Source organism: Anabrus simplex, chromosome 10, assembly GCF_040414725.1.
Source record: "Anabrus simplex isolate iqAnaSimp1 chromosome 10, ASM4041472v1, whole genome shotgun sequence".
NCBI classification, from domain to species: domain Eukaryota; kingdom Metazoa; phylum Arthropoda; class Insecta; order Orthoptera; family Tettigoniidae; genus Anabrus; species Anabrus simplex.
In genome coordinates this window covers 19059439-19080539 of record NC_090274.1, presented here as the reverse complement: position 1 = coordinate 19080539, position 21101 = coordinate 19059439, and the positions used below count along the sequence as shown (strand labels likewise).

General features: G+C 45.4%; 1 protein-coding gene across 1 annotated transcript in view; it reads right to left on the bottom strand.

The window, feature by feature from the left end:
- Corin (corin serine peptidase) overlaps window positions 1-17535 on the bottom strand; it is a 241111-nt gene extending 223576 nt beyond the window's left edge. The window contains exon 1 of the mRNA XM_067155129.2: window positions 17464-17535. The gene's annotated coding sequence lies outside the window, so the exon portion shown is untranslated. The remainder of the gene's footprint in view (window positions 1-17463) is intronic.
- Window positions 17536-21101: the final 3566 nt, after the last annotated feature.

Here is a 21101-nt window from a genome sequence, read left to right as displayed (position 1 = left end):
TGCGACAGAGAGAGAGGGACATTTGGTGAACGGAGGCGAGTGTGAGTGCAGTAATGGCAGCACAGAGCGCTCTGCTGTGGCCCGCTCATTAGAGCACCAGGTGTTCACATTCCCGAATATTAATAATAATAAATAAAGCAAGTATATGCAGAATTTTCAGCAGAAGTACAAGAAGGATTAAATTGAAACGGCATATGATACAATTTCACAGGTATCTTTTTTTAATACCTTGGAGAAGTAATTCTTCCTTCGGGAGTATACAGTTTGTCCAATACAGAAGGGGCCTCAAAAACCGCATAGGGCATTAACATGGAATTACTACAACAAACGAGTATTGACACGTAATGCTAAACTGAAACATTACAGAACAGTTCTTCTACCGGAAGTTCTAAATGCATTACAAACCTCAATTTCAGAAGGTTATTATAAGATTGCAGATATTGAAAAACAAAAACGTAGAATTCTTAGGAAAATTTGCGGCCCCATACATCAAAATGGAATTTTGATCAAAAGGTGAACTGCAGACCTCTAAAGTTACATACACAGACAGTTTCATCAGTAGAGCCTACTACTGGCAAAAAAGAATGCAGTTGGACTTGACAAAAGAGTGACTGAATGGGTGGCTCTGTTTCTAGAAAATAGAACTCAGAGAATTAAACTAGGCGAAGCTTTATCTGTCCCTGTAATAATTAAGAGGGGAATTCCTGAAGGCAGTATTATTGGACCTTTGTTTTATTATATATTAATGATATGTGTAAAGTAGTGGAATCAGAGATAAGGCTTTTTGCAGATGATGTTATTCTGTACAGAGTAATAAATAAGTTACAAGATTGTGAGCAACTGCAAAATGACCGCGATAATGTTGTGAGATGGACAGTAGGCAATGGCATGATGATAAATGGGGATAAAAGTCAGGTTGTGAGTTTCACGAATAGGAAAAGTCCTCTCAATTTTAATTACTGCGTTGATGGGGTGAAAGTTCCCTTTGGGGATCATTGTAGGTACCTAGGCATTAACATAAGGAAAGATGTTCATTGGGGTAAGCACATAAATATGATTGTAAAGAAAAGGATCCAGATCTCTGCACATGGTTATGAGGGTATTTAGGGGTTGTAGTAAGGATGTAAAGGAGAGGGCAGATAAGTCTCTGGTAAGACCCCCAATAGGAGTATGGTTCTAGTGTATGGGACCCTCACCAGGATTACTTGATTCAAGAACTGGAAACAATCCAGAGAAAAGCAGCTCGATTTGTTGTGGGCGATTTCCGAAAAAAGAGTAGCGTTACAAAAATGTTGCAAAGTTTGGGCTGCGAAGAATTGGGAGAAAGGAGACAAGCTGCTCGACTAAGTGGTACGTTCCGAGCTGTCAATAGAGAGATGGCGTGGAATGACATTAGTAGACGAATAAGTTTGAATGGCGTTTATAAAAGTAGGAAAGATCACAATATGAAGATAAAGTTGGAATACAAGAGGAAAAATTGGGGCAAATATTCATTTATAGGAAGGGGAGTTAGGAATTGGAATAACTTACCAAGGTAGATGTTCAATAAATTTCCAATTTATTTGCAATCATTTAAGAAAGGGCTAGGAAAACAACAGATAGGGAATCTGCCACCTGGGCGACTGCCCTAAATGCAGATCAGTAGTGATTGAACGCGGATTTCTATGCACTATCAAATCTCAAAATATGCACTATGAAGATTCAGGTCCTTTTGAAATATTGTACACAAACTAATTTCTCGAAATTGTCTTGATTTAAGCTCATCCGTTTATCTGTCAGCACATTCGTAAGCACAGAAAATGAACTTTCTACGTAACAAGGAGTGACAGGTGCATACTTAAATGAAGACATTAGGGACAAAGTGAGATCAAGTTGTGCGTCTTTGCATTTTCACCGCAATGCATCTTTTATAAGCTTGACGAATTCAGAAACAGTATTTAAACTGATCACTTTTTTCAACCTATCCCTAGCTGCCACAGCTACTTCTCCATGCGATGATTGCAGACACATTTGAATCTCCTCAATAACTGCTAAATACTGAAGCTGCGATGACAAAGACGTGTGATGGGTGAGAGTTCCGGGTAGGAAATTCCAGGATAACGACGGAAGATTCAGTGCAAAAGCAATGTTTATTGTTGCTATCTCAGTAATGTGGCGTCACAGAAGTATGGTCAGGCTCCATGGCTAAATGGTTAGCGTGCTGGCCTTTGGTCCAGAAGGTCCCGGGTTCGACCGGGTCGGGGGTTTTAACCTTAATTGGTTAATTCCAATGACTCGGGGGCTGGGTGTGTGTGTGACGTATTCTATTATTCATCCTAGGTAGGGCCCTCATCTTCACAGACATGCAGGTCGCCTAATAGGCCGTCTACGAGAAAAATGCCCGCACCTAACCTCTCCGGAGGCCATACGCCATTATCATTACAGAAGTGTGATACAAGTTTTGTTTTGTTCGTCTAATATAGAAGAAAAAATGAGCTGTCATTTAGTAATGCACAATTTACGGTTCAATTTATAAGTGGGACACCTTAATCGTAAGAATTACAGAGATCGATGTGGGGTCTTACGTCAATGTTTACTCAAGCAACAGATAAGAAAGTGGTTGGGTAATTGGTTTATGGCCTCTCCACCTTATGTACTAACTTTGGTTGTTAGATAGGATGTCAGGAATAAATTCTCTCCGTCTCTCAATAATAGACATGCTGTATAACGTGGATAAAACGGTCCCAAATTCTGAAAACCAACATTCATAAAAGGCACTCATGCAAGTTAAATTTGATATGCGCCGAAGTCAGAAGAAAAGTCATATTATGCAATACAAACGTCCCAAATATTCGCTATTAAATACAAAATCTTCAAAATAAGCATTGTGCATGAGTTTTTACTAAAAATGGCCAAAGCATGCCAAAATTCACGGAAGACCAATGGTTATTTGTAATCATTAAGTCATGAAAAGTATATGTGCTAAGTTTGAGCTTATTTAAAAACATGCATTTGCATGGAAATCCGGGTTCTATTCATCGATATTGTATAGAGGAGACGCTTGACATTTCTTGGACACGTTTTTAGGATGGATAATAATAGACTCCAGTAGCGTAGCCAGGATAGGCCAATGTGGAGGAATAGACTCCAGTAGCGCAGCCAGGATAGGCCAATGTGGAGGAATAGACTCCAGTAGCGCAGTCAGGATGTGGAGGAATAGACTCCAGTAGCGCAGTCAGGATGTGGAGGAATAGACTCCAGTAGCGCAGCCAGGATGGACCAATGTGGAGGAATAGACTCCAGTAGCGCAGCCAGGACGTGGAGGAATAGGCTCCAGTAGCGCAGCCAGGATGTGGAGGAATAGACTCCAGTAGCGCAGCTAAGATAGACCGATGTGGAGGAATAGACTCCAGTAGCGCAGTCAGGATGTGGAGGAATAGACTCCAGTAGCGCAGCCAGGACGTGGAGGAATAGGCTCCAGTAGCGCAGCCAGGATGTGGAGGAATAGGCTCCAGTAGCGCAGCCAGGATAGACCAATGTGGAGGAATAGACTCCAGTAGCGCAGGCAGGATAGACCGATGTGGAGGAATAGACTCCAGTAGCGCAGCCAGGATAGACCGATATGGAGGAATAGACTCCAGTAGCGCAGCCAGGATGTGGAGGAATAGACTCCAGTAGCGCAGCCAGGATAGACCAATGTGGAGGAATAGACTCCAGTAGCGCAGCCAGGATAGACCAATGTGGAGGAATAGACTCCAGTAGCGCAGTCAGGATAGACCAATGTTGAGGAATAGACTCCAGTAGCGCAGTCAGGATAGACCAATGTGGAGGAATAGACTCCAGTAGCGCAGTCAGGATGTGGAGGAATAGACTCCAGTAGCGCAGCCAGGATAGACCGATGTGGAGGAATAGACTCCAGTAGCGCAGCCAGGATAGACCAATGTTGAGGAATAGACTCCAGTAGCGCAGCCAGGATAGACCAATGTGGAGGAATAGACTCCAGTAGCGCAGCCAGGATAGGCCGATGTGGAGGAATAGACTCCAGTAGCGCAGTCAGGATGTGGAGGAATAGACTCCAGTAGCGCAGCCAGGATAGACCAATGTGGAGGAATAGACTCCAGTAGCGCAGCCAGGATGTGGAGGAATAGACTCCAGTAGCGCAGCCAGGATGTGGAGGAATAGACTCCAGTAGCGCAGCCAGGATAGACCAATGTGGAGGAATAGACTCCAGTAGCGCAGTCAGGATAGACCGATGTGGAGGAATAGACTCCAGTAGCGCAGCCAGGATAGACCGATGTGGAGGAATAGACTCCAGTAGCGCAGCCAGGATAGACCAATGTGGAGGAATAGACTCCAGTAGCGCAGCCAGGATGTGGAGGAATAGACTCCAGTAGCGCAGCCAGGATAGACCAATGTGGAGGAATAGACTCCAGTAGCGCAGCCAGGATAGACCAATGTGGAGGAATAGACTCCAGTAGCGCAGCCAGGATGTGGAGGAATAGACTCCAGTAGCGCAGCCAGGATGTGGAGGAATAGACTCCAGTAGCGCAGCCAGGATAGACCGATGTGGAGGAATAGACTCCAGTAGCGCAGCCAGGATAGACCAATGTTGAGGAATAGACTCCAGTAGCGCAGCCAGGATAGACCGATGTGGAGGAATAGACTCCAGTAGCGCAGTCAGGATAGACCAATGTTGAGGAATAGACTCCAGTAGCGCAGCCAGGATAGACCAATGTTGAGGAATAGGCTCCAGGAGCGCAGCCAGGATAGACCGATGTGGAGGAATAGACTCCAGTAGCGCAGCCAGGATAGACCGATGTGGAGGAATAGACTCCAGTAGCGCAGCCAGGATAGACCGATGTGGAGGAATAGACTCCAGTAGCGCAGCCAGGATAGACCAATGTTGAGGAATAGACTCCAGTAGCGCAGCCAGGATAGACCGATGTGGAGGAATAGACTCCAGTAGCGCAGTCAGGATAGACCAATGTTGAGGAATAGACTCCAGTAGCGCAGCCAGGATAGACCAATGTTGAGGAATAGGCTCCAGGAGCGCAGCCAGGATAGACCGATGTGGAGGAATAGACTCCAGTAGCGCAGCCAGGATAGACCGATGTGGAGGAATAGACTCCAGTAGCGCAGCCAGGATAGACCGATGTGGAGGAATAGACTCCAGTAGCGCAGCCAGGATAGACCGATGTGGAGGAATAGACTCCAGTAGCGCAGCCAGGATAGACCGATGTGGAGGAATAGACTCCAGTAGCGCAGTCAGGATGTGGAGGAATAGACTCCAGTAGCGCAGCCAGGATAGACCAATGTTGAGGAATAGACTCCAGTAGCGCAGCCAGGATAGACCGATGTGGAGGAATAGACTCCAGTAGCGCAGCCAGGATAGACCAATGTTGAGGAATAGACTCCAGTAGCGCAGCCAGGATGTGGAGGAATAGACTCCAGTAGCGCAGCCAGGATAGACCGATGTGGAGGAATAGACTCCAGTAGCGCAGCCAGGATGTGGAGGAATAGACTCCAGTAGCGCAGCCAGGATGTGGAGGAATAGACTCCAGTAGCGCAGCCAGGATGTGGAGGAATAGACTCCAGTAGCGCAGCCAAGATAGACCAATGTGGAGGAATAGACTCCAGTAGCGCAGCCAGGATAGACCGATGTGGAGGAATAGACTCCAGTAGCGCAGCTAAGATAGACCAATGTGGAGGAATAGACTCCAGTAGCGCAGCCAGGATGTGGAGGAATAGACTCCAGTAGCGCAGTCAGGATGTGGAGGAATAGACTCCAGTAGCGCAGCTAAGATAGACCGATGTGGAGGAATAGACTCCAGTAGCGCAGTCAGGATAGACCAATGTGGAGGAATAGACTCCAGTAGCGCAGCCAGGATAGACCGATGTGGAGGAATAGACTCCAGTAGCGCAGCTAAGATAGACCGATGTGGAGGAATAGACTCAAGTAGCGCAGTCAGGATAGACCAATGTTGAGGAATAGACTCCAGTAGCGCAGCCAGGATAGACCGATATGGAGGAATAGACTCAAGTAGCGCAGTCAGGATAGACCAATGTTGAGGAATAGATTCCAGTAGCGCAGCCAGGATAGACCAATGTGGAGGAATAGACTCCAGTAGCGCAGCCAGGATAGACCTATGTGGAGGAATAGACTCCAGTAGCGCAGCCGGGATAGACCGATGTGGAGGAATAGACTCCAGTAGCGCAGCCAGGATAGACCGATATGGAGGAATAGACTCCAGTAGCGCAGCCAGGATAGACCAATGTGGAGGAATAGACTCCAGTAGCGCAGTCAGGATAGGCCGATGTGGAGGAATAGACTCCAGTAGCGCAGCCAGGATAGACCGATGTGGAGGAATAGACTCCAGTAGCGCAGTCAGGATGTGGAGGAATAGACTCCAGTAGCGCAGTCAGGATGTGGAGGAATAGACTCCAGTAGCGCAGTCAGGATAGACCGATATGGAGGAATAGACTCCAGTAGCGCAGCCAGGATAGACCGATGTGGAGGAATAGACTCCAGTAGCGCAGCCAGGATGTGGAGGAATAGACTCCAGTAGCGCAGCCAGGATGTGGAGGAATAGACTCCAGTAGCGCAGCCAGGATAGACCGATGTGGAGGAATAGACTCCAGTAGCGCAGCCAGGATAGACCAATGTTGAGGAATAGACTCCAGTAGCGCAGCCAGGATAGACCGATGTGGAGGAATAGACTCCAGTAGCGCAGTCAGGATAGACCAATGTTGAGGAATAGACTCCAGTAGCGCAGCCAGGATAGACCAATGTTGAGGAATAGGCTCCAGGAGCGCAGCCAGGATAGACCGATGTGGAGGAATAGACTCCAGTAGCGCAGCCAGGATAGACCGATGTGGAGGAATAGACTCCAGTAGCGCAGCCAGGATAGACCGATGTGGAGGAATAGACTCCAGTAGCGCAGCCAGGATAGACCAATGTTGAGGAATAGACTCCAGTAGCGCAGCCAGGATAGACCGATGTGGAGGAATAGACTCCAGTAGCGCAGTCAGGATAGACCAATGTTGAGGAATAGACTCCAGTAGCGCAGCCAGGATAGACCAATGTTGAGGAATAGGCTCCAGGAGCGCAGCCAGGATAGACCGATGTGGAGGAATAGACTCCAGTAGCGCAGCCAGGATAGACCGATGTGGAGGAATAGACTCCAGTAGCGCAGCCAGGATAGACCGATGTGGAGGAATAGACTCCAGTAGCGCAGCCAGGATAGACCGATGTGGAGGAATAGACTCCAGTAGCGCAGTCAGGATGTGGAGGAATAGACTCCAGTAGCGCAGCCAGGATAGACCAATGTTGAGGAATAGACTCCAGTAGCGCAGCCAGGATAGACCGATGTGGAGGAATAGACTCCAGTAGCGCAGCCAGGATAGACCAATGTTGAGGAATAGACTCCAGTAGCGCAGCCAGGATGTGGAGGAATAGACTCCAGTAGCGCAGCCAGGATAGACCGATGTGGAGGAATAGACTCCAGTAGCGCAGCCAGGATGTGGAGGAATAGACTCCAGTAGCGCAGCCAGGATGTGGAGGAATAGACTCCAGTAGCGCAGCCAGGATGTGGAGGAATAGACTCCAGTAGCGCAGCCAAGATAGACCAATGTGGAGGAATAGACTCCAGTAGCGCAGCCAGGATGTGGAGGAATAGACTCCAGTAGCGCAGTCAGGATGTGGAGGAATAGACTCCAGTAGCGCAGTCAGGATGTGGAGGAATAGACTCCAGTAGCGCAGTCAGGATGTGGAGGAATAGACTCCAGTAGCGCAGTCAGGATGTGGAGGAATAGACTCCAGTAGCGCAGCTAAGATAGACCGATGTGGAGGAATAGACTCCAGTAGCGCAGCCAGGATGTGGAGGAATAGACTCCAGTAGCGCAGTCAGGATGTGGAGGAATAGACTCCAGTAGCGCAGCTAAGATAGACCGATGTGGAGGAATAGACTCCAGTAGCGCAGCTAAGATAGACCAATGTGGAGGAATAGACTCCAGTAGCGCAGCCAGGATGTGGAGGAATAGACTCCAGTAGCGCAGTCAGGATGTGGAGGAATAGACTCCAGTAGCGCAGCTAAGATAGACCGATGTGGAGGAATAGACTCCAGTAGCGCAGTCAGGATAGACCAATGTGGAGGAATAGACTCCAGTAGCGCAGCCAGGATAGACCGATGTGGAGGAATAGACTCCAGTAGCGCAGCTAAGATAGACCGATGTGGAGGAATAGACTCAAGTAGCGCAGTCAGGATAGACCAATGTTGAGGAATAGACTCCAGTAGCGCAGCCAGGATAGACCGATATGGAGGAATAGACTCAAGTAGCGCAGTCAGGATAGACCAATGTTGAGGAATAGATTCCAGTAGCGCAGCCAGGATAGACCAATGTGGAGGAATAGACTCCAGTAGCGCAGCCAGGATAGACCTATGTGGAGGAATAGACTCCAGTAGCGCAGCCGGGATAGACCGATGTGGAGGAATAGACTCCAGTAGCGCAGCCAGGATAGACCGATATGGAGGAATAGACTCCAGTAGCGCAGCCAGGATAGACCAATGTGGAGGAATAGACTCCAGTAGCGCAGTCAGGATAGGCCGATGTGGAGGAATAGACTCCAGTAGCGCAGTCAGGATGTGGAGGAATAGACTCCAGTAGCGCAGCCAGGATAGACCGATATGGAGGAATAGACTCCAGTAGCGCAGCCAGGATAGACCGATGTGGAGGAATAGACTCCAGTAGCGCAGTCAGGATGTGGAGGAATAGACTCCAGTAGCGCAGCCAGGATAGACCGATGTGGAGGAATAGACTCCAGTAGCGCAGCCAGGATAGACCAATGTGGAGGAATAGACTCCAGTAGCGCAGTCAGGATGTGGAGGAATAGACTCCAGTAGCGCAGCCAGGATGTGGAGGAATAGACTCCAGTAGCGCAGCCAGGATAGACCGATGTGGATTACTAGACTCCAGTAGCGCAGCCAGGATAGACCGACGTGGAGGAATAGACTCCAGTAGCGCAGCCAGGATAGACCGATGTGGAGGAATAGACTCCAGTAGCGCAGCCAGGATAGACCAATGTGGAGGAATAGACTCCAGTAGCGCAGTCAGGATGTGGAGGAATAGACTCCAGTAGCGCAGTCAGGATGTGGAGGAATAGACTCCAGTAGCGCAGCCAGGATAGACCGATGTGGAGGAATAGACTCCAGTAGCGCAGCCAGGATAGACCGATGTGGATTACTAGACTCCAGTAGCGCAGCCAGGATAGACCGACGTGGAGGAATAGACTCCAGTAGCGCAGCCAGGATAGACCAATGTGGAGGAATAGACTCCAGTAGCGCAGTCAGGATGTGGAGGAATAGACTCCAGTAGCGCAGTCAGGATGTGGAGGAATAGACTCCAGTAGCGCAGCTAAGATAGACCGATGTGGAGGAATAGACTCCAGTAGCGCAGCTAAGATAGACCGATGTGGAGGAATAGACTCCAGTAGCGCAGTCAGGATGTGGAGGAATAGACTCCAGTAGCGCAGCCAAGATAGACCAATGTGGAGGAATAGACTCCAGTAGCGCAGCTAAGATAGACCGATGTGGAGGAATAGACTCCAGTAGCGCAGTCAGGATAGACCGATGTGGATTACTAGACTCCAGTAGCGCAGCCAGGATAGACCGATGTGGATTAATAGACTCCAGTAGCGTAGCCAGGATAGACCGATGTGGAGGAATAGACTCCAGTAGCGCAGCCAGGATAGACCGATGTGGAGGAATAGACTCCAGTAGCGCAGCCAGGATAGACCGATGTGGAGGAATAGACTCCAGTAGCGCAGTCAGGATGTGGAGGAATAGACTCCAGTAGCGTAGTCAGGATGTGGAGGAATAGACTCCAGTAGCGCAGCCAGGATGTGGAGGAATAGACTCCAGTAGCGCAGCCAGGATAGACCGATGTGGATTAATAGACTCCAGTAGCGTAGCCAGGATAGACCGATGTGGAGGAATAGACTCCAGTAGCGCAGTCAGGATGTGGAGAAATAGACTCCAGTAGCGTAGTCAGGATAGGCCGATGTGGAGGAATAGACTCCAGTAGCGCAGCCAGGATAGACCGATGTGGAGGAATAGACTCCAGTAGCGCAGCCAGGATAGACCGATGTGGAGGAATAGACTCCAGTAGCGCAGTCAGGATGTGGAGGAATAGACTCCAGTAGCGCAGCCAGGATGTGGAGGAATAGACTCCAGTAGCGCAGCCAGGATAGACCGATGTGGAGGAATAGACTCCAGTAGCGCAGTCAGGATGTGGAGGAATAGACTCCAGTAGCGCAGCCAGGATGTGGAGGAATAGACTCCAGTAGCGCAGCTAAGATAGACCGATGTGGAGGAATAGACTCCAGTAGCGCAGTCAGGATGTGGAGGAATAGACTCCAGTAGCGCAGCCAGGATGTGGAGGAATAGACTCCAGTAGCGCAGCCAGGATAGACCGATGTGGAGGAATAGACTCCAGTAGCGCAGCCAGGATGTGGAGGAATAGACTCCAGTAGCGCAGCCAGGATGTGGAGGAATAGACTCCAGTAGCGCAGCCAGGATAGACCGATGTGGATTACTAGACTCCAGTAGCGCAGCCAGGATAGACCGATGTGGATTAATAGACTCCAGTAGCGTAGCCAGGATAGACCGATGTGGATTAATAGACTCCAGTAGCGTAGCCAGGATAGACCGATGTGGAGGAATAGACTCCAGTAGCGCAGTCAGGATGTGGAGAAATAGACTCCAGTAGCGTAGTCAGGATAGGCCGATGTGGAGGAATAGACTCCAGTAGCGCAGCCAGGATAGACCGATGTGGAGGAATAGACTCCAGTAGCGCAGTCAGGATGTGGAGGAATAGACTCCAGTAGCGCAGTCAGGATGTGGAAGAATAGACTCCAGTAGCGCAGCCAGGATGTGGAGGAATAGACTCCAGTAGCGCAGCCAGGATAGACCGATGTGGAGGAATAGACTCCAGTAGCGCAGCCAGGATAGACCGATGTGGAGGAATAGACTCCAGTAGCGCAGTCAGGATGTGGAGGAATAGACTCCAGTAGCGCAGTCAGGATGTGGAAGAATAGACTCCAGTAGCGCAGCCAGGATGTGGAGGAATAGACTCCAGTAGCGCAGCCAGGATAGACCGATGTGGAAGAATAGACTCCAGTAGCGCAGTCAGGATGTGGAGGAATAGACTCCAGTAGCGCAGCCAGGATGTGGAGGAATAGACTCCAGTAGCGCAGCCAGGATAGACCGATGTGGAGGAATAGACTCCAGTAGCGCAGCCAGGATGTGGAGGAATAGACTCCAGTAGCGCAGCCAGGACAGACCGATGAGGAGGAGGAGGTTTATAGTTAATAAACGGTGATAGAGCCCCATAAAGTTGTTTGTGAGTGTGCGGTGCGCGCATGCAAGACTTGTCATTATAATGACACTGATAAGTTGATATTCAGATTGCAGTACATTACAAAATCTTACAATAAAATACAGAATAAGAACGATATGATCAAGGACAACCGTTTTAGAGCAAATGGTATGTTCAGTTAACAATCTAAAAGCCAGCTTTGTAGGCTTCTAAGAAAATAGATTCAACGTATCTGTTGGTTCTAAAATATGCCTCTGTTGTTAATTGTTAGCTTCTGTTTATTTTCTTTTTGTAAATTTTCCATGGGGAGCGCGTTTCTAACCCCAAGTAACACACCCACTGGCTACGCCCCTAATATACTCACAAAAAGGTTATTCAACATAATGAATTCCCCAAAACAGGAAAATAAATTGGCCGGAGGAAGCAAGAGGAGACCTGAATGAATTAAACATCAGAGAAGACATCATGAAAAATCGCAAAGTTTCAAGAACCTCTCGTTAAATACAGATATGAGAAATCTCTGGCCATAATTCGACAATCCCTTACAAACACCTTTTCTCAAGTCAAATTTATGGGCGAACTCTCAAATCCATTTGAGATGAAAACGGGTTTGAGGCAAGGAGACAGCCTTTATCCACTGCTCTTTAATTGCATTTTAGAAAAAGTTATTAGGGAATGACTGACAATGGAATGAAGAATGCGGTAAAGATAGCTTGTGGAAAAAGTGCGATGATGTTGGACTGCCTTGCCTTCGCAGACAACGTCGTTCTTATTACAGACAGCCGTCAAACAGCCAAGAAACAAGTAGAAGGACTACAAAATGTTGCAGTCCAAACAGGGTTAAGAATCTCTTTCGAAAAAACAGCATTCATGGATTCTATAAAAAAAAAAAAGGCGACACGGGCAGACTTGTTCCACTGTATGGGGATATCCAGCGTGTGCAAGAATTTAAATACCTGGGAGAAATACTCACCCCCAATGGAGATGAAAAGGATGGATTAAAGGAGAGGGTGAGAAGAATGGAGCTGGCATTCAGACTATGTCATGACACCTATAAGTCCAAGTCCCTCTCAATTCAGGCCAAGTTAAAACATTACTGCACAGTGGTTAGAACAGAGTGCCTTTATGGAGCAGAAACCTTGACGAGGATGGCTGACCTAGTCCTTGAAAAAAGTGAAAAAAGATTCTTACGAAAAATCTTAGGCCCTAGAAAGTCGACGAGTGGCCCAAACACATTCCGGTTAAGATCGAATTTGGAGCTGTACGAGACAGTAGAAAGAATCACGACTGTGATGAGAAAAAGGAGACTGACCTTTTATGCGCATATCAAAAGAACGAACCCTGAGAGATTGGCCAACAGGATACTTCTTCTGCAGGAAAGGTGGAAAAAACAACCGGGATGGCTTACACAGGTGCACAATGACTTGGCAGAAATAGGTATCAAGGAGGAGGATATAAAAGAAAGTACATCACTTAGGAAGAAGGTTGCGGGAATGAGGGATGCGTCTGAAGAGCAACATGCGAAGCCACGAAACATCTCGGTGGAAGAACGAGCAAGAAGAAGTCAAAGACTCAAGAATCTTTGGCGAGAGTGTAAAGAGAAGGGTACCAGTCTGCGTGATAGAGGGAAGATTGTGCAAACGCGGCCCACAGGTATCGATAAATAATAATAATAACAGACATATTTGTGGTGGAAAGTAGCATCAGGACTGGTACAAAGTGGCAGAAGAACGGAAGAGGCAACACAGTGAGTTCATAAAGAGATTTTGGAAGAATAGGAAGATGAAAGCCATGAAGCCAATGAACAAGTTCCAACGCGCACTATGAATGGGCATGACGAAACAAGAAAAACGAAAGGATAGTACATGAAGGAAGAGGAGAAATAAAGATATGTACAGACAGACAGAGAAGGGCACAGACACCATACGTAAGAGGAGACTGGGGAGATGTAGTGAGGTTTTGTACTCAGAATTATTCGTGCGTACCGCACAATATCCACAGAAGCAGCCCTTGTTGTGCCGGGAATCCCACCTCTGTATTTAACAGCCATTGCCAAAGCTGAGCTCACATTAACAAAGAAAAGGTGTTTTGTATCCTGATAGGATATTAACGGTCACTCCTGAACTGCAAGCTAATGCATTGACAGCAGGTGACCCAAGTAAATTTGCCAATAATCTTGTGCAAGAAGTGTGCAACACACAACGTCATTATAGTATTTATACGGATGGATCCCGGATTAACAAAGAAAAAGATGGCTGGCTTGTAGGATGCGCTTTTGTAGTGCTACAGAATAACAGTGAGGTGCATGCTGAAAAATTTAGACTATCTCCCTCATGTTCAGTCTTTCAAGGCAACAGGCAGGCAGTTATGTGGATTAAAAAACACAGTTGTGCTGCGCAAATATTGAGTGACTCTCAGGCAACTTTGAGAGTAATCCAAGAAAAATATAACTTTCATCCGGTAGCTGTTAATATAAGATCACACACATTAGGCTACAGTAACCATATCTACATGAAATGGGTCCGAGGTCATGACGGAGTAGAAGGAAATGAGAGATCTGATGAACTTCTTCTGACGCCTTGTTGATATATGAAAAGTCCCCTATGTCTCATGTACAAAAGGAACTGAGGGAGTATACACAAGATATGTGGAACAATCAATGGATCACCAGCACTAATGGCCGGCTAACAAGGGAGTTGTTCTTTCCAAATATTCGAGACAGACTACAAAGTAGGTTTTTGCAACATGAACATATTATAACTCAGTTTTTGACAGGACATGGAAAGTTTGGATCATACTTCGAGAGGTTTGGAATCAGTATTCAGAAGCCCTACAGCTGTACCTGTGAAATGCAACAAACTGTTCTTCATCTCTTATTTGAGTGTCCGATTTTTAACAGGAGTAGATATGAATTATTAATGTGTAATATAGAATACCAAGCACCTCTCACTATGGTATTTCAGAGAAGATGCTGTTATAAAGTGTTTGTTAAATTTCTCCATCTCATTTATAAGTCATCTCTATTTTAATTCAATTGTCATGTATTAACTTAGTCTCACTATCTATAGCCCTAATGTACTACTTGTAAAATAGGGTTTGCAATGGGAAATTCAATAATAATAATAATAATAATAATAATAATAATAATAATAATAATAATAATAATAATAATAATAATAATAATAATAATAATAATAATAATAATAATATACTGAACTGCAGAAGAAGGAAGTAAAGAAAGGATGAAAAGGTATTGGCAGAGAAGGCTAAAACTACTGCAAACATTGTCAAACGTTGTCCAAAGATGGCCGAAACAAAAATTAAAATAAAATCATCATCTTAAATTGTAGCATACCTGGAACATGGTTTTAAAACTTGACGTGGGTGCCTCTGGAACTAGTGCGCACCTCTCACGTGGTCCATTATTTGTTGAGTGGTTGGCTGCATTGATTCACTGAGATGAAGTCCTCCCTCAAGTGATCTCTAGCCAAGTGGATGCACCCAATGTGAGCAAATAAAGGAAAAAAAACTGCTGCATAAGTAGCCTCGAGTGAAGTGAGAAACACGTTAACGAAGAAGTCGGCTGAACCATGGCTTCAAGTACAGGGTTTCTCAAATAAACCAAGACCGTCGAAGGAGCGATTTTACTCTCCGATAGCTAATCTGCTGTATGGGAGGCGTGCGTAGTAGGTACTTGACCATGCAAACAGCCTGCACATGTTCGACCCGGCAAGCATCAGTCCTTAACATGGTGAGACAGTTATCATTCCAATACCATACTTTCGTATGTAAAACAATCTGGTTTCATCTTAATGGTCATGTGAAGAGTCATAACTCTGATGTATGATGGATGTCCGTTACCGTTCGTCAGAAGTGGACAATCAGCGACAATGTGGTGGACAGTCTGCAATGAGGCACCACAGTCACACTTTGCAGAGGCTAGTAATGTTACATTTACATTTAATGGCTGGTAAATATGATGAATAAATGCGTCGAGAATCTCTTAATTCCCAAAGCTGTGGAGGAAAGCTCACGTGGCCAGGCAAAGCACTAACAGATGTAAAGAATTTCTGAACTGTCTCTCTCCTGTGCCAACTATACAAGACTATTGAAAGGTTTATCCTTGAGAGATTTGCATCGTTCATATATTACCAGCTACATCCAAATCAAGCGGGATTTACACCAAGGGAATCTGTTGCAGTCAAGTTCTGAACCTAACGCAGCATATCGAGGATGGATATGAGAATAAACTGATCACTGGTGTTGCCTTCATAGATCTCAATGCAGAATACGATACAGTGAACCATAGAAACCTCATTGCCAATCTATACAACACCACCAAGGATATGAAATGTCATACGAGTAATGCTCCAGAACAGAAGGTTCTACGTCAAAATTCAAGGAAAAAAAGAGTCGATGGAGGAATCAGAAAAAACGGGTTACCCCAAGGTAGTGGTTATCGTCATTACTATTTAACATCTATACAAATGATCAGCCAGAATATCTAGAGGCAAGGCGCTTCATCTATGCTGATAAAATAATAATAATAATAATAATAATAATAATAATAATAATAATAATAATAATAATAATAATAATAATAATAATAATAATAATAATAATAATCGTATGGCCTCCTCAGCTACCGAGTGCAGACATTTCAATTTGACGCCATCTGGCTGTCTGTTCGTCAATTCCGACGTTCCGTTTTACTCTAGGCACACTATTTCGCAGACCGAGTAAACCGAAACTCTCTTGGGCGTCTATGTCTGAAATTTAACGAATTTTGTCAGGTAAACACCAAATGTGTAACTAGAGATCTTTTACATGCCGACATGGAGTGTCGATTGGACTTTTTCCGCCCTTCAAAAATCCGACTACCTCTGCCGGGTTTGAACCCGCTATCTTTGGATCCGGAGGCCGACACTCTACCACTGATCCACAGAGGCAGCTATCTATGATGATGAAACTGCTACTGCTGCGCAGAGTTGGAGCTTTGAAGAGGTGGAAAGAATACCGACCAGTGCGCTTGAGAGATTAGATAATTATTACACACAGAATCATCTGAAACATAATCCTGGAAAGACACAAATCTGCGCACGGAAGCTGAATGTTGTCTGGAAAGGAGTGACGCTTGAGAATTGTGATACGCCTCGGTATTTGGGAATCAAGCTTGATCATTCCCTGAGCTTCAAGAAACATTGTAGAGAGCTCAAATACAAGATCAGCTCAAGGAATAGTATACTGTGGAAGTTGACTGGTTCAACATGGGGAGCGAAGCCTCATATTAGGCGTTCATCTGCTTTGGGACTGTGCTTTGCTGCAGGAGAGTACGGGGAGCATCTGCCCATACCAAGCTAGTGGATACAGCTCTCAACGAGTCCACCCGTATTGTGTCTGGGTGTTTAAGGCCTACTCCAGTGTAGAAGATCTACCCTCTTGCTGGTATTGCGCCTCGAGCTATTCGACGCGAGTTGGCAGCTGAGAAAGAGAGACACAAGATTGAGTCAGATCCCAGACATCCAATGTATAACCACAAGGTGACCACATCTCGCCTAAGATCCAGGAAAAGCTTTATGAAGAGAACAGTACCCCTCTATATCAAACCAGAAGTTCGCGGTATGTCACTCTGGAAACAAGTGCTGCCAGAGGGGTTTACTCCTAAACAAGAACAGAGTAGTGGAAGCTATTTGTCCTATATCACTTGGAGGTCATTAAACCGAATGAGAACAGGTGTGTCCAAGTGTCGTAGTGAAATGTGGTTATGCGGAAAATCCAAGATGTGGCTGTGGAGATATCCGGACTCCATAACACCTACTCATATCTCAAGAGATGAATGACTACTGTACCCAGGAAGATCTTATACTTGCCACAGACCGAGGGATAGGAGCTGCAGAGTTCTGGAGAGGAAGAATTGAATGTGTCTCCCGGGCACGGAAAGTAAAGTAAGTATAGTATTAAAATAAGTGTATACTTCAATTAATGCATATTCCACCACTTTTTGAAGCATACTTGCATGCTTATATTGGTGATTTATACAGCATATAAATCCGATGTCTATTAATCACCATGACAGCACCGCCAACAGCAGTTCAAGTTAGTCGCACTCACCACTGGCCGACCTTGCGATGCCATCTTGCGGTGCCTTCTGCCCCACTCCTGTTCTTCAGCCAAGCATGATCCTGGAACAAAAACAACATTCGATCAACATTCAGTAATAATAATAAATACGGCCAAAATGTGAAAATGGAATTTGGATGAAATTGGAACCACAGGAAATATATGAAATCGCTGAAACAACAGACGTACAAATTGCCTGTCAGCATGTACTGGCTAGAGAGGAGACTTAACCGTGGTGGAATGAAAACTTTCTTAGACAGACAGACAGACAGACAGACAGACAGACAGACAGACAGACAGACAGACAGACAGACAGACAGACAGACAGACATAAGGGGCGATCAGAAAGTTTCCGTTCGACGTCCGTACAGTCCTGAATCGGGATGCCAATCAGGCAAAATCGCCGCGAGCATTGAGCCATGCATCCCACCGATGCACCAGGTTGAAGATCCCCGTGTCCTGCTGCGTGAAGAAGTCCGTAACAGCCTGCTGCACATCCTCGTTTGAAAGGAAGCGTCGACGCTTCAAGGCCTTTTTGAAGGGGCCGAAGGCATGATGATCGCATGGGGAGGGATCAGGACTATAAGCCTCATCCACCGCCCACTTGTTGGACGAGGCTGGCCTCCCAGACCGGCCGGCGTCTTGTGTCGAAACGCGACCCCACGGAACTTACTTGGCGCACCATTCCACAACGGTGTTTTTCGACAAACATGCTGCCCCATACACAGTCTTCATTCTCCGATGGATATCCAACGGTGTTTGTCCTTCAGCAGCCAGGAACAGAATAACAGCACGTTGGTCCTGTTTGGACGTAACGTCGCCATAGTTCACGTGCCCGCATATAACAAAGGCATCTCGACACGACACGACTGCCACACTAATTCCTTTGCCTGCATGTCCGTGCTTATATACCCGCATCGGAGTCGCGGTACGTTGCATGTCCGTTGGAGCAACGCTCTCAAACGGAAACTTTTTGATCACGTTTTATCTATCTATCTATCTATCTATCTATCTAGATAAATAGATAGTTAGATTGCTGATATCCATTGCATGCTAAGGCAGAAAGTTAGCACCTGTTTGAAATATAAAGCGTCTAAGCAATTAAACAAATGACAGAGGAAAATTCTGCGTTCTCATATTTCTGTTGCTTCTTTGGGTGTCTTAAGTGGGAAGGGCGAGACTCAACTCGTATGTTCCATCAGTATGAGTACGCAACTGAGTTGGTATAGAAGTAGCATACACAGCTACAGCCATTCATGTGAAGGAAGTCCCTCTGTGAAAATAGGCATGAAGAACTCTCATTGCGGTAAACCAGAGGGTAATGGAATATTGATCTGTATAATGGTGTGGGTGTGGTTAATGGGGTTGTGGGGAGGGGGGGAGAGCAGTCTATCTCCAGCAAGGGATCTCCTAACTGAGGGTCATTTAACATAATAATAATAATAATAATAATAATAATAATAATAATAATAATAATAATAATAATAATAATACATTTCATTTATGATTAGCCTTTCATCGTTCAGTCTGCAAGCTTCTGCAAATCAAGTCTGTTTCTCATACCCTCCTCGGAAAAAATTGAACAAGCAGGCAGTTTTTCTTTAAATACAAAGAAATGAACTGACTAACAAAAAATTTAACAAACAAAAATCAACCCATTAGAAGTAAGCAAAGAAAAGCAATTAAGCAAACTTACAGAATGACCCAAAAGTTCGTTAACATTTGATGAGGCAATACTTCGCGGAATATTGGAGGTAGAGAGGTAATCATTGGGACACGTGATTGGCATGGTATAGGGTTTTATGCGGACACCAAAGTAAAGTTCAAAAGTGACCAACAGATGGCGCTGGACAGCAACAGGTCAGTGATGCCGCCTGAGACCCGCGTACGGTTTAAAAAAAGCTGTCGTCAGAGAAGACAAAAAGGCAGTGTCAGTGAATCTTTATTTACTTTATTTAGGTGTCAGTATGAGAAAATGAAGAAGTTATGTACAAGTTTCATCGCATTGACAGTCACTCCAAAGATCACAATTTGCGTTATTTTAAAGATGCACATATTTTTAATATTTGTCACGACGTGATGTCAAATACGTCGGATTTTAATTGGATGAATGTGATTTTGAACTTTCAGTCAAACACTCAAAATGTCCTGAGAATGAGAAGGTCCTGAAAGCGGATGAAACCTGTCTCGAAATGTAATAATGTAGTCTTAAAATGAAGACAATAATTTGTTTTGTAAAGGTGGAGTGTTTGATGAAGGATTTCACAAGCATATGCTTATGAAAAGACGGGATTTATGATGAAGTTTATTTCTTGTAATAACTGAGCTCTTCAAACTTTATTATAAATGCCTTTCCAATATATTTCTTCGTCATATTTTACGTCTACGCGTTTGTCTAACTGTATTCACTAAAATAATGAAAGCTGCAGCTGTGTTTTCTTCTTCTTTCCCCTATCCATTGTAACCTGAGAAACAGCTTTCTTTGTTCCGGACACAATGCTGAGAAAGTGTGTAACTATGTTGTGTTTATTAACTTTGTTCTGTAACATCTATATATTAAAAAGTTTACTAAAACAATTTTGTCGTGTCCATCTGTTCTACTGGACTGACTTTCTCCATTTCTCTTTTACTCTCTCCGGAATTACCTGCCGGTGGATTATGAGACATTGAGAGGTCTCTAAGTTAAGCCAACTTTGAGTAATCATAAAATCAAATCATTAAATGATCATTCCGATAATTGCAGGCGAAGACTTACACTAACCCGCAATACATTCTGTACTTAGCCGGTTGCTACGCGACAACACTTGCATTAATATTCTGATATGTGATTTTCATCCTTAGTAATGTCATTGCTTGCAGCCATGTTTGATAACTACTTGTCAAGCCTGAGAGTATACACTTCCTCTGATGGCAGACTGTTATCTGCTAGATACTTTGATTCTCTGACCTTCCCCAGCTTCGAAATATACTCAACAGATAGCAGAATGTTCTTAATAACTTACATGCTGATAAGAGAAATCACCAGGCGAGTTGGCCGTGTGGTTAGCGGCGCGTGGTTGTGGGTTTGCATGCGAGAGATAGTGCGTTCGAATCCCACTGTCGGCAGCTCTGAAGATGGTTTTCCGTGGTTTCCCATTTTCACACCAGGCAAATTTTGGGGCTGTACCCTAAATAAGGCCACGGTCACTTCCTTGCATCTCCTAGGCCTTTCCTATCCCATCGTCGCCATATGACCTATCTGTCTCGGTGCGACGAAAAACCACTAGCAAAAAAAGAAAGAGGATAAGAGAAATCAGTCGACGTACGCCCAGACGGGAAGGTATCAAGTCGACTATCTTTCTCTAAGACCAAACTCTGGAAAACTCTTGAACAAAGTGGGTATCTACTTACCCAAACCAATATTCAGTCTTGGCCGGATGTATGTTGCACTATCTCGGGCAAGATTGTTTGAAAATGTTAAGATCCAGATACGGCCGAATCATCGGAGCACAGTGAATACTGTATGGAAAGACGTGTTATAAACTACATAATGAATTAATCAGTTATTATTAAAGCCCGGACTTTCATGCAGTAACGGGTTGGTTTGCAAACTGATTTGTTTTATAGGTGGTGTTGGCCACCCGCTCTTC